Source organism: Solea senegalensis, linkage group LG1 (genome assembly GCF_019176455.1).
Source record: "Solea senegalensis isolate Sse05_10M linkage group LG1, IFAPA_SoseM_1, whole genome shotgun sequence".
In the NCBI taxonomy this organism is placed as follows: Eukaryota; Metazoa; Chordata; class Actinopteri; order Pleuronectiformes; family Soleidae; genus Solea; species Solea senegalensis.
The window spans coordinates 39,336,373-39,349,433 of record NC_058021.1 but is presented as its reverse complement, the minus strand read 5'-3'; positions in this window follow the sequence as shown (position 1 = coordinate 39,349,433).

Genomic DNA, 13,061 nt, shown 5'->3' with positions numbered 1-13,061 from the left:
TGTCAAAGAAACAAAAGTGATGTCCCATCGTAAGCACAGTAAAGTAGACAAAGAGCTACAACCTAATATTTATTTGATTAAAATCATTTCACACATCACTAATCTCCCACTGGTCATACAGCATCATTGGAAGTTATATTCAATGTGTAATGAATTCAAACATTTATACTACAGCGATTAGTTTATCAAAAATATGTTTAATTTGTAGTTAAATTTTATTTTTATGATTACATTACATTACATTACATGTCATTTAGCAGACGCTTTTATCCAAAGCGACTTACAAAAGTGCATTTAAACATTTGGGTACAAATAAGAGCTAGAAGTAAGTAAGAGCTTCAAGTAGAACAAACTATGAAGTGCTAGTCATAAGTGCAATACAATTTTTTTTTTTTTTTTTTTTTTTTTTGTCGTCTTAGTCGAGGTAGAGTCGGAACAAATGTGTTTTTAGTCGGCGTCGGAAGATGTGGAGGCTTTCAGCTGTCCGGATGTCGATGGGGAGATCGTTCCACCATTTGGGAGCGAGGACAGTGAACAGTCTCGAGTTCTGCGAGTGCCTCTGTGATCCTCTCAGTGAGGGAGCAGCAAGCCGGTTTGTCGATGCAGAGCGGAGTGGGCGGGCTGGGGTGTAGGTTTTGATCATGTCCTGGATGTAGGCTGGACCGGATCCGTTTGTAGCATGGAACGCAAGCACTAGAGTCTTGAAGCGGATGCGAGCAGCTACAGGAAGCCAGTGAAGGGAGCGGAGGAGCGGTGTAGTGTGGGAGAATTTTGGTAAATTGAAGACCAGTCGAGCTGCCGCATTCTGGATGAGTTGCAGAGGTCGTATAGCGCATGCAGGAAGACCAGCCAGGAGGGAGTTGCAGTAATCCAAGCGTGAGATGACAAGAGCCTGGACCAGAACCTGTGCCGCCTTCTGGGTTAGGAGAGGCCGAATCCTTCGGATGTTGTGCAACATGTATCTGCAAGATCTAGCTGTTGCAGCAATGTTGGCAGTGAGGGAGAGATGGTCGTCAAGTGTCACACCCAGATTCCTTGCGGTGTGAGAAGGAGTTACCACAGAGTTGTCGAGGGTGATGGTTAGATCTGTGGTGGGAGAGCCCTTTCCTGGGAGAAAAAGAAATTCAGTCTTCTGATTATTAAGAGGACATAAAAAATACTTTCACACCTGGAAAGGAGGAGACTGGTGGTACTTTATATTTTTTTGCATTTTTATTAGGAATAGAACCAAAGAAAAGAATCAGAATCAGAATCAGAATCAGAAGAGCTTTATTGCCAAGTACGATTTGCACATACAAGGAATTTGTTCTGGTGTCATTGGCGCATAACAAGCATACAAAATTTTCTAAAGTGGTGCTCGATGTCCTCCATTGTTGTCTGTTGAGTTGTGTTCAAGTTGCTGTTCATTGTCACGCTCTGTATCTCACTGACCGCCATCAGACACAGTTCACACCCCGCCTACCAAGTAAAAGCACTGTTCTCAGTCCAAACGCAAGCCTGACCCAGGGCTTTATCATTCCAAACCATATTGTCAAACCGAACCGTACCATGATGGAAACATAGCGTTTGTGACATTTTAATTGGTACTTCATTAGATGGCAGTGGTTAAGGAAATTTGCTGAAAAGGGAAGGGAAGGAATATTTGATGACAAAACTAAGCTTGATGCATGATGATGTCCAGACTCTACTATACATAGTCTGTTAACTATATGAGGTGTGCAGTGCAGTGGTGTCTTTCCACTGCAAACTCTGTCAATAGTGGTTTTCTATGCTTCCTTTTCGCTCACTCTGCCATAATGAACGTCTAAAATAACGCTTTCGCTGCCTTAATTTTCTAGCCGGTAACTGGCTCGGGGTTGTGTAGTCACATGAAGCTATTTTAGATTAGATTCAGATCAGATTCAATTGATTTGCCATTGCACATGTCACGGGTACAGGCAACAAAATGCAGTTAGTATCTAAGCAGGAGTGCAAAGGCAGTGGTTGTAGAATAAATTAAATTACATAAGGTGCCGTTTTAAAGTCCAGGAGGTTTTGCTTAGTCCATGGGAGATGTGTAGAGGAGTGGTGTGGTGTGTGTGTCTGTGTGTGTGTCTGTGTGTTGGTGTGGACAGGGGGTTGTCGGAGGGCAGAGTTCAGCATGGAGACAGCTGATGAGAAGAAGCTGTTCCTGAACCTGGTGGTTTTGGTCTGTAGGCTCCTGTAGTGCTTTCCAGAGGGCAGGAAGGCAAACAGACCATGTGCTAGATGTGAGGAGTCATTTATGATTTCATGTGCCCTCCAGCAATGCGCTGGGCAGTTTTTACTACCATTTATAGCGCTTTTCAGTCAGCACAGCAGAGCAGAGCAGTTCCAGTACTAGGCTGTAATTCAGCTGGTGAGGATGTTCTCGACTGTTTCCTCAGAGTCCTCAGAAGGAGCCTTCTTGATCAGGTGGGAGCAGTTTGTTGACCAGGAGAGGTCCTCAGAGATGTGGAGGCCGCGGTAATTTGAAGCTAGTCACACACACTCTGCAGCCACACGGTTGATGTGGATAGGTGAGTGTGGGCCAGCTTTATATATTCTCGCAAGACCTCTTGATTCTGAGGACTCCAGGTTGGCGAACCCTGATCTTGAGGTTGGTTTTCTGCTAAGAGACGGTAGGGGAAGTGGAAACAGCCCTCAATCTTCCCACAACAAGCCGTTTAACCATCACAATGACTCTGAAGCTGTTAAAATAGCGTAAAAATCCTGCAATCCATGCATTGTTTTACGACAATGTCCGGAAAGTCAAAAGTCTCCAAATGTGACAATAAAATACAATATTGTAAGAAGAAAAACTGAGTAAAAATACACAATCCTTTACTTTATGAGCAGTTTATGACTGCACCTCTGTCGGTAACTGGGACCTCTGCCTACTCCAACTCTGCAAGCTGCTGTAACTTTCACATTTCCTTTCACAGCAGGAAATGAATAACTGCAACCTGCCACCTCAGTAATGGTAGCTCTGCTACAGAACACACCAATCAGCCACGATTGTTCTGTTTGGATGTGTAGCTCTAAAGACTTGAGGGCCATATGCATCAGTTGGTATCAGGTTCCACAAATTAGTGAAATATTGAAAATACAACATGAGAGCTAATTATGTTCAGACATACAGTGCCTCTCCAGAGACTCACGTCACTTTGACTTGTTTGGGAAATTCAGTAAATGCCCATGGGAGTGATTTAGTGAAAAATGTTGTAATTTGTTTGTGATGATGATGATATTGTGAACCAGAAATTCAATATGCTTGTTATTAAGCTTTACTTCTTGCTGGACATGCTGGAAAGTGAAGAAACCTATATTTATGGGCGCTGCCAAGCTCAAGGATCTCCATAAGATCTGGAACATGTCACAGGAGTAAAAGAGATGTTCTGCTCCTACTTATGTGGATCAACTGTGGTGACACAAAGATGAATTGCTTTGAATGTTGTGCAAAGTTTGCCATGATCTGCTTTCCCTTCATAGCAAGCTTTGCTGAAGGGGATATGATAGGAAGCACTGAATCAAGCTCATTTCCTTAACATTTATGGACATGCATTTTTACAAACTCAATGAACACATTCAACAGTGGATTACTGTGGCATTCCAACTTTATCTTCCATATCTTCTGCGTCAATACCGAGTGGCCTCACAAATATGACTGTTTTCTGGTGTTGTTGATGACATGTGCAGTGAGGTGTCATTTGAGAGCATTCAGTCGTGTTCAGATGCAAGAAAATTGCAGCTACGAATGTGATCTGTCAAATTTGATCTGTGCTGATCACATTTAAATCAGATTTGAACTATGTACCGAAGCTGATAATCTGAATATAGGTGAAACTGGACAAAAAAAAAGTGTTGTGGGGTTTTTGTCTATGAAATACTGGTAAGGCTGGTAACCCATCCAGGGTGAGTCCTGCTTCTTACCCAATGTTGGCTGGGATTGTTTCAGTTTCACTGCAGCCATCAAAGAAAAAGTGAAAAGAAAGAGAGACAGACATCAACACCAACTCAAAACATCGGCAGGGGACAACATTTCTATTGCTAATACAAAAATATATTGGTTAAGTATTCTTTGTCGTCCAAATGTATTTATTGTTTAAAAAATGACACTATTATAGTTATAATTGCACATTTCATATTTTTAATTGAAAATTGCTTTATCACAAAGCAATATTGAGGTTTGTGTTGTTAAAGCAAAAATGTTATTTGCACAACAAATATTTGAGAGTGAAATGTTTGTTCAATAAATGTTATACTTGACACATTGTTACAATTTTGTGAGAGTCGGGGGGGGCCAGACAACCACTGGTATAGAACATACCAACAACGAGGACATCTGTGTGTGTGTGTGTGTGTGTGTGTGTGTGTGTGTGTGTGTGTGTGTGTGTGTGTGTGCATGCATGCATGAGCCAGTATTAAGGGAGGAACAGGACAGTATGTCCAGTTTTTCAAGGCAGAGGAAGTCTGACGGCAGAGGAAATGAAGTGCTGCATTTGTTTCACTGAAGGGGAAACATGTCATCTTCCAGAGGGCAGGATCTTAAAACAGGTGTGGTTACGGGTTACAGCACTGCAAACCTTTGCAGGGAGCAGGTTGTCTGTTCTCTGTGAGTCCTCGTGCATACCAAGCCAGGAAAAGTGAAGCTGAAGAAGCTTTTTTATATGACTCTATAAAATACAATAAAGCCACGAAAGGGTAAAGAGCTGTATCCAGGTAACTTTGTGTCTTTTGTTGAGACTGATCTCGCAAAGAGTGCATATGAATGAATGAATGACTTAATGTCGAAAAATGGAATAAAAATGTATAAACAGATAAGAAAACACAAACAAGAGAACAGTTTGGATGGGACGAAACATAGAAATACCACTAGAAATCATGGGGGGAGAATAAAGTCAATAGTCCTATCAGTCAGGAAAACAACAAAGAAGCGGCTGCCAGAGCAGGTTTATCCCTGCAGCCAGAAAACAGTGCTCAGCGTCACTCATTAGTGTATGATGGGACATGGCATGTATATACATATATATATTTAATCTTTTTTGGCATACTATATATTTAATTATTTCTTAGATGTATAAAGACCCATATATATACATATATATATACACATAGAAGTACCCAAATCCCAATGGGCCGCACCACAGAAGGTGGCTGAGAACAACAGGGCCAAGGTGCTGTGGGACTTCAGCTTCCAGACTGACAAACAGGTCCTGGCTAACCAACCGGACGTAGTGGTGGTAGACAAAGAGCAGAAGAAGGTGGTAGTGATAGATGTGGCCATACCAGCAGAAAGAAGGAACACGAAAAGGTTGAAAAGTACCAAGGGTTGAAAGAACAGTTGGAGCAGATGTGGAAGGTCAAGGCGGTAGTAGGAGCACTCGGGGCAGTGACCCCCAAACTGGGGGAGTGACTCTAACAGATCCCAGGAACAACATCATAATCCATCCTCCTCCATGGACCTCAACAGATTCCACAGATTCCACTGATTCACCCCACAAACTGAAATACACATGCTCTTCCATGTACTAACTAAACATTCCTCTAAATCTTTTTTTTTATATTACCCAGAAGTTACAGAAGTGTTAAATGTACTGCAGTTTTAAATGAGACCCATGAACTTGTCCACTTATTTACCTTTGTTAATTTGTTATAGATTTTATTCTGTTTCATTAATATTCTATTAGCCGTGGTGTCCTCACATTTTTATAATTTATTCAAATATTTTATATTCTATGTCTTTTTGACATTTTCTAGAATACACTTTATTCTTCTGTTTACATGTATATTTGCATTTTATCTCTTGTATCTATTTTTTATTGTAAGAGGTGGAAGGTGCTTCTGTAACACATTTTTTGTTTGTTTTTTGTTGATAAATATGGTGTGTAAATGAGTTCTAATTACAATGTTGGCTTTGCGTATCCTCTCTTTTGCAGTATGTTGTTTTAATAAGAGGATATGCAGTGATTTATTTCAATATTCATCTTGTTTTACCCAGAAGGGCTGTACTCTTTGCCAGCTTAGCTCTCACATTATTTATTTGAAGTTTCTAGCTGATTTTCACTATTTCAACATTCACGCTATCAATCATTATTTGTACATCTTTATCTTTATGTGCGTCTTTGAGTAGTAGAAGAACACGTAGAAGCATGGTGGTGTTCAGTCGACAGTGTTTTTTTTTAAAGAAGGTACAAACTGAATGTGATCGATTTGTACTGTCACTGATATCAAACTTTGTGAAAAAAATGAAAACAAAAAGTTTTGTCAGAGGAGGATTAGGTAATCGACCTACACAAAATAATTTTACTTATTACTTAAAAGGTGCCTGTGTCTTTGCTCCCAGAGAGTAAATTCTTTTTAAAACTGTTTTGTACTCATGAACACTCCATGTGATATTACTGTACAAATGTCCTTTGCATTTCTGGAACATAATATGTACTTGTATTAATATCAATTTTCCATGCTAATAAAGCAAATCCGATTTGAAAGACAGCAACTTAGCCTCAATCCGTTGGCTTTTCATTGAACTGTTATATCACTGTAATTGTTCCTTGGAGGTTTTTGAGGCATTGAGGCATTGAGGCATTGTACTGCTGGGGCTCTGGACTTTCTCAGTCACTCACTGTGTGTCCCAGTTCACGAGAAGACAAAGGGTTAGTTAGTAAAGGTCACTTGCCCTAATGATTAGATTAATAGAGTATAATTTGATTATATATCCATCCATCCATCCATCCATCCATCTTCTACCACTTTAGGCGGGGTACACCCTGGACAGGTCGCCAGTCCATCACAGGGCCATAGAGACCAAAAAACATCGACTCTCACTAGTGTCCACTTTACCAAATCCCCTTATTTCATGTTTTTGGACTGTGGGAGGAAACCGGAGAACCCGGAGAAAACCCACGCACACACAGGGAGAACATGCAAACTCCATGCAGAAAGGCCCTTGTTCTGATGGGGTTGCGAACCTGGTACTTCTTGGGGCCCTAACCCGTAGAATAGTAAGTTTAAGCCTCTCTCAAAGTGGCAAATGTATATCACCTTTAAGAAGAGCAGTGTGGCTCACTCGCATGCAGTCCCACTCACTAAAAACAATTAGTATCCAGCAGTTTGAAAAATTAATCATCATATGAAAGGTCAACTTTTGGTTGGAACATAGTGATTTCACAGATTTATTACAGACAAGAGCAGCTCCACCAGACAGGGTGACTGAATACCTCAGACTGACATGCCTTCAGGTTGACAACCATTTAAATAAATGAGCAGATAGTTACACACACAAGATTCCAAGTTCCAAATTTTTTGAACTTGGGATTGAGCCATCAGCATTTTGATCAGGGTCGACGGGTGGGGTGGAGTAGGACAGTTCTTGAGAAAGATGAGAAGGAGCTGAAGTGAGTGTGAATAAAACAGGAGAACAGATCCAGACAGTGTTTTACTTGAAATATACATATTTTTTTTTAGCCCAATTTGTTTGACACATAAAGCAAAAAAAAAAAGCCTTTATACACGTTGTTTTGGTTCAAGTTCTGTAGTGCTTGTTTCAGTGTATGTGTGTGTGGAGGAATTCTGGCCCTTTAAACCATGTTTGAACACTGGATGAAGCTGCTTTAAACAGATGTGTCTCCATTTAGACAGAGAGTGGATGACAAAGAAGTGGTTTGCCACATACGTCGAAAATCTTTTGGTTTTGTCGAAAAAATTCCTTTTCTTTCTCAATCACAGTTTCCTTGTTACACGCTTCTGGTTTCTGCATCCTTACACTTTATTTTTTCTGTTTAGAGGACAATCAATCAAGAAAAGCTTAAACTCCATTCAAACCTGACCAAGTGGATAACTGTGTCCACACTCTTGGTGCCACATTGCACCTGTTTTGTCCTCACTCCACTGGCTTCCTGATAACATGCGAGGGCAGGTACTGAGAGACAGGGCATACCAGCAGTCAGAGGTGTTGACAAACATCCTGAACACCTCTCTGTTGCAGGCTTTTGTTCTCACCTGCCAAAGGACTGGCAGCATCATCCTCATCCCCAATGGTACTGAAGTGACAGGCCTAAATGACTATCGGCCGGTAGCACTCACTCACCCCAATAGTGATGAAGTGCTTGTAGACCACACTACTATGCGTTCTGCAAAAGTCAACTGAATGTGTAGAAGCTCTTGAGTTAAGACATGAAAAAGAAAAAGCAAACAGAGAGGGGAAATGCCAGCTATACCAAACCCATAGCCATGCTGATTGCCCACAGCTGTGGAAGAACAACACGGGTGCACCCAGAAGCTCCTGATTAGCAGAGTAACCTGTGATCTTGACTTTGATCAGATTGCCAGAAGTTTTACAGATGCACATATTGTCCAGATTGGTTTTGAAAGTCTGGGCAGCAAAGAAACCACTTGAAATCTGACTGTGAACACCAATCTGACTGACGATCGACATACACCAGCCCTCTCCTTTGGAATGAAATTTGTTTTCTAATGGGCTGTATTGGATCAGAATTTTAGGATTGATTGATACATGACATTTTTATTCCGAGCAGGCTTTTATTCTGATTACTCCATGTAAACATAGGTTAAGTGAACAGGCATTCACCTTATCTCTTAAGGTGCAGTCCATTTCAGGCCAATGCACCTATAGTGAGTTTTTTCATGCGAGTGTGCACATCCTGGAAGTGGGACAATCATCCTGGAGCCTCAGAGGACACAACCATCAATAACACTTATCTCCTGCTGACTAACGTAAGGTTTGATCTTATCTGCTTCACTGTTGCTGGCCAGCATCTTTAATACTGCGTCTCTCTCAGTCCATATATGAACATTTGACTACACAGGACATGTAATGATGGTAAAGAGGCGACAATATAAATACTAATGCAAGCATTTTACAGCAAAAACAACATCTACTTCCTCCTTTCCGAGCTGAGAGTATCCTTTTTCTGCTGCTGTGAGACTGTGTGACGCATAACCATTAGGCTATTTAGTTCTAGCCTGCTATGTTCTTTGGACTTGTAGCCTCTTGTGTTGCCCTCACCTTTTCTTCCACCAGAAAACCCTGAGCTTAAATCTTGTGGCATCTAGTGACATTTGGAGCTTGGGAAATACACTGCGCTTCAGACACAGCTTCTCTGCCCTGCCAGCAATCAATGTGTCACTGAAGCAGACAGGGAGAAGATCCACAGTGTGTTGAAAAATATCTGAACACGATGCAATGTCAAACAAAAGGCAACTTTATTTAAACAGGTTCCTGTCGTGTACTTTATAGTCATGTACTGCTTAGAGTTCTCATCTGGCGGGCAATTGTTTTATGTGTGGCTTAGTTATATCCAGCTTTGTAAATGTTTGCACACTTGCCTGCGTAAGGAAAGGGGTAGTTGTCGCGCTGTGAGGCTTGGTTTATTGTCAGTTTGTAATTACTGCATATACAGTACATGGCCCGCCATCTTCCTTTAGCACAGGTACGATCAGGGCTGTCCAGTCAGAGAACTGAACAGGTTCGATGAAACCTAACCGCCGCAGCCTCTCCGAACTCTGCCTCCACTTTAGCTTTCATGACATATGGGACTGTGTGGCTTTGCAGTTGTCCCACACTGCTCTCGCATACTTCAAGTGGATTCACATCCCAATAAACTAGGCACCTCCCCCTTGACCACTAAAAGTCTCACTGCAGCCTGTTCACAAAGGCCCAGTAAAGGCAGCTTTAAGGTGACGTGTTGTTTTCATTCTCATCAACACTTGCACCTTCTTTCTTAACAACACAGCTTTATCTTCGGTTTCTTCCCCCCCATCTAATGGGTGCTACAGGCATGTCCACTCACATCCTCATTGGAATTTGCCCGTACTTGTTTGCTTGTCACTGACCCATTACTGGACCTATGAGGTGCAAATACTGAGTTGAGTGACTGGAAGTATACAACACCAAGATTTTATCTCCCCTGCCCCGTAATCACAAACCTGTCATTTGCTATTGACTGACAGCCCCAACAATGTTTGGAATGAATTTTGTTTGCTGGCAGCGAGTTTACCAGAACATGGTTGATCTATTGTTCCTTCAAATATTTTAAGATCACGTGGAGACAATGTGAGCTATTGTCAACACCTGTCTACTTAAGTTAACAAAAATACAAAAGGCTAAAAAACAAACTAAAGCAAAAATACTGAGAAACACAGGGAACAGGAACTAAGACCTCAGGAACTCAACAAAGAGAATGGGGAGTGCAGAGGCTACAAGTGAAACTAATAAGACACAGGTGAGTCATATATCCATCCATTTTCTACTGCTTTATGAGGGTTGCAGGGGGTTCTATGCCAATCTCAGCTGACATAGGGCGATAGGCGGGGTCACACTTAATCTGAATATTGTCTGAATACATGTCTGGAGAACCCAGTCATGTCATGTGCATCCAGGGGTCCACATTTGGCTGCACTTTCACCAGCAGATGTCCTTCTTGCATAAATTAGTAGGACAAACGCAGCATTAATTAGGGTTCCACTCCAGTTATAACAAAGCCAGGATCATGCTTTTGTTCAAATGCAGGTCAAACCCCAACCACATGACCCTGTAACCTAATAAAGTGTGCTTATTTTAAAGCTATTATACTTGGTCCCATATTTTCTGGGTGTGTTCCAACAAAAGAATTGACAAATAATTAAAATAATTACACTATATATATATATTCAAGATGTTTATCATCATGTACACAGCAAGTGCTTGCACTGGGCAATGAAAGTCTTATTTTGCAATTTCTCACAATAAATTATACAATAAAGGAATAAAGTTAAATACAGCAATTGATATGCACCAAAGGTGCATTGTAGTCTATAGTAGTCTAGAATATAGACAATTATAATTGCTGCTGTCAAAGCTGCTGCTTTAAGTACCACGACTATGACACGATAAAAGTTGGAAAAAATGAACAAACAACTCTTTAATAAAGCAAAACAGGAACACATGAAAACCAGAGCAACAGAACATGTAACATGAAAGAAACAAGGTGAGACAAATAGGACACAGGTGAATCACAATGGGGCGGGGCAGACAATCAACAGGGGAGACAACACAGGAAGTAAAACTTAACAGGAAGAAAACAAATAACAAACACAAGGAGAAACAGAGCTACAAGTCCAAATAAAATAAATGTCAGCGATGATAAATCAAGTGGTCATGATATCCTGGTCTCTCTATTCTGTTGCCTCCTCTTTCTCCTCCTGGCAGTTTCATGCACACATGCTGTGATGACTCCACCCACGTTGAGGAGGTACTATATTATATGGACTTTCACACAGCAAAAACGGTGTCTGTTGTGTCACGCGTACATCATGATTCATGATTTATCATAAATGAAATAGTCTTGAGTTTCTCGGAATCACTGTTTCATCACACCATCTTTATCATGGACAAAATGGTATTGTAGTAATGTTTTTGGTGCCAGTGCCTCAAGATAGCAATGTGCTAACAATGCACCCGACCTCAGCTCATTTTAAGACAAACACACTCACAGTTGTGCTGATGAGTGCACGTGCATTTGCCACCTGCACAACGTGCGTAGATTTTCACAGTTTTAAATAAGCAACGACATCTTGAGCGCTCCAGTGTAACTTCTATCCCGCTCCTGAGTGATTACCAAAACACTGCAGTGTCTCTGTCTCATCACACACACACAGAGACAGGCTGTGCACGACATTAGCTTTTTGTTTTTACTTTACTAAGTTAGGTGTTGCATATCTGCCATATAACGCAGCGTAACATAAATGACAGATATACAACAGGGCTGCATGGTGAAGGAACAGCAGCAGCTGTGACACATGGTGGCCGTTGGTCATGGCGCACTTGATTTAAGAAGCGGAGGTACTGGTGATTAGACTATTTTTTCATTTGCTTTAATATATTTATTTAAGTTATAAATAACTATAAATTGAAATGTCTTTAAATAAACATTAACACAACTCCACCATATTGTAACAGTTATGTCAATGCATGGCAGTGGCACTAAAAGGTAATGGCTTGTATTTATATAGTGCTTTTCTAGTCTTGATGACCACTCAAAGCCACAGGAACAGGTTAAGTGCCTTGCACAAGGACACATCGGCATGAAAACTAGCGGAGCCAGGAATACATTGTTGATATTAACAAGGTTATTTATTTATTTGTTTATTCATGGCACTAAGCCCAGTTTAACATAAAAGCAATTATATAAAATATATACAGTATAGTATAATAGGGGGTCCCTGCTACATCTGTCCATCAGTTTGGGGGTCCTTGGTCAGAAAAACATTGAAGACAACCTACAACAAAAAGATAAGTCATATCTACTGAGCTGGCTTCCCTGATATCTAAGGGTAGTGTGATCCAAAGTTCAGAGGTGTAAGTAACAAAGATGGCATCCCCAGTTGTCTTTCAACAGTTGTGGGGAACCTCCAATAAACCAGCATCAGACGGTCGCAGTGTCTGCTGCTGACGAACAGCTGGTCACCAGAGCTTAGGTCCTGTTCACATGGGACGACCAAACCTACTATAATTCACCATCATTTGCTTTCATCTTCAGTGAGAACGGGTAGAGTTTCCGCTCATTTGTGGGTTAAATGTCTATGCAATAATTGTGGGTGTTTATGACTTTCAACTGTGATTGGCAGTGATGGTGTTCACACTCAAGGATTCTGATAATGGACACGATGAAAGCTTGTCACCTCCACGTTTAAAAGCCCGCGTCTCCATCTGTTTCCACTCAGGCAACGTTTGGAGGAGGAACGTGAGGGTTGACGGGGTCGGTAATTTACGATGTGGCAAAGGTGGCAAAGGTGCCCAGAGATTTAAGGCAAATTGTAAAATTTTAAGGGCCAATATATGTTTAAAGCCTCCAGGGGTGCAACGAGGCAAGATCAGACAAAGCAAGCTCATATTTTCTCTGTCAATTTGGAGTTTGACGCACACGAAATATATCACTGGCAGTGCGGGAAAAATGAGAAAGCCATCAGTTTACTAAACGGCCAAAGACAGAAGCGTGAACGAGAATTTGTCGGAGCGACATGATTTAATGGCAATAGCATTGGTAGATCACTCACTCACGACA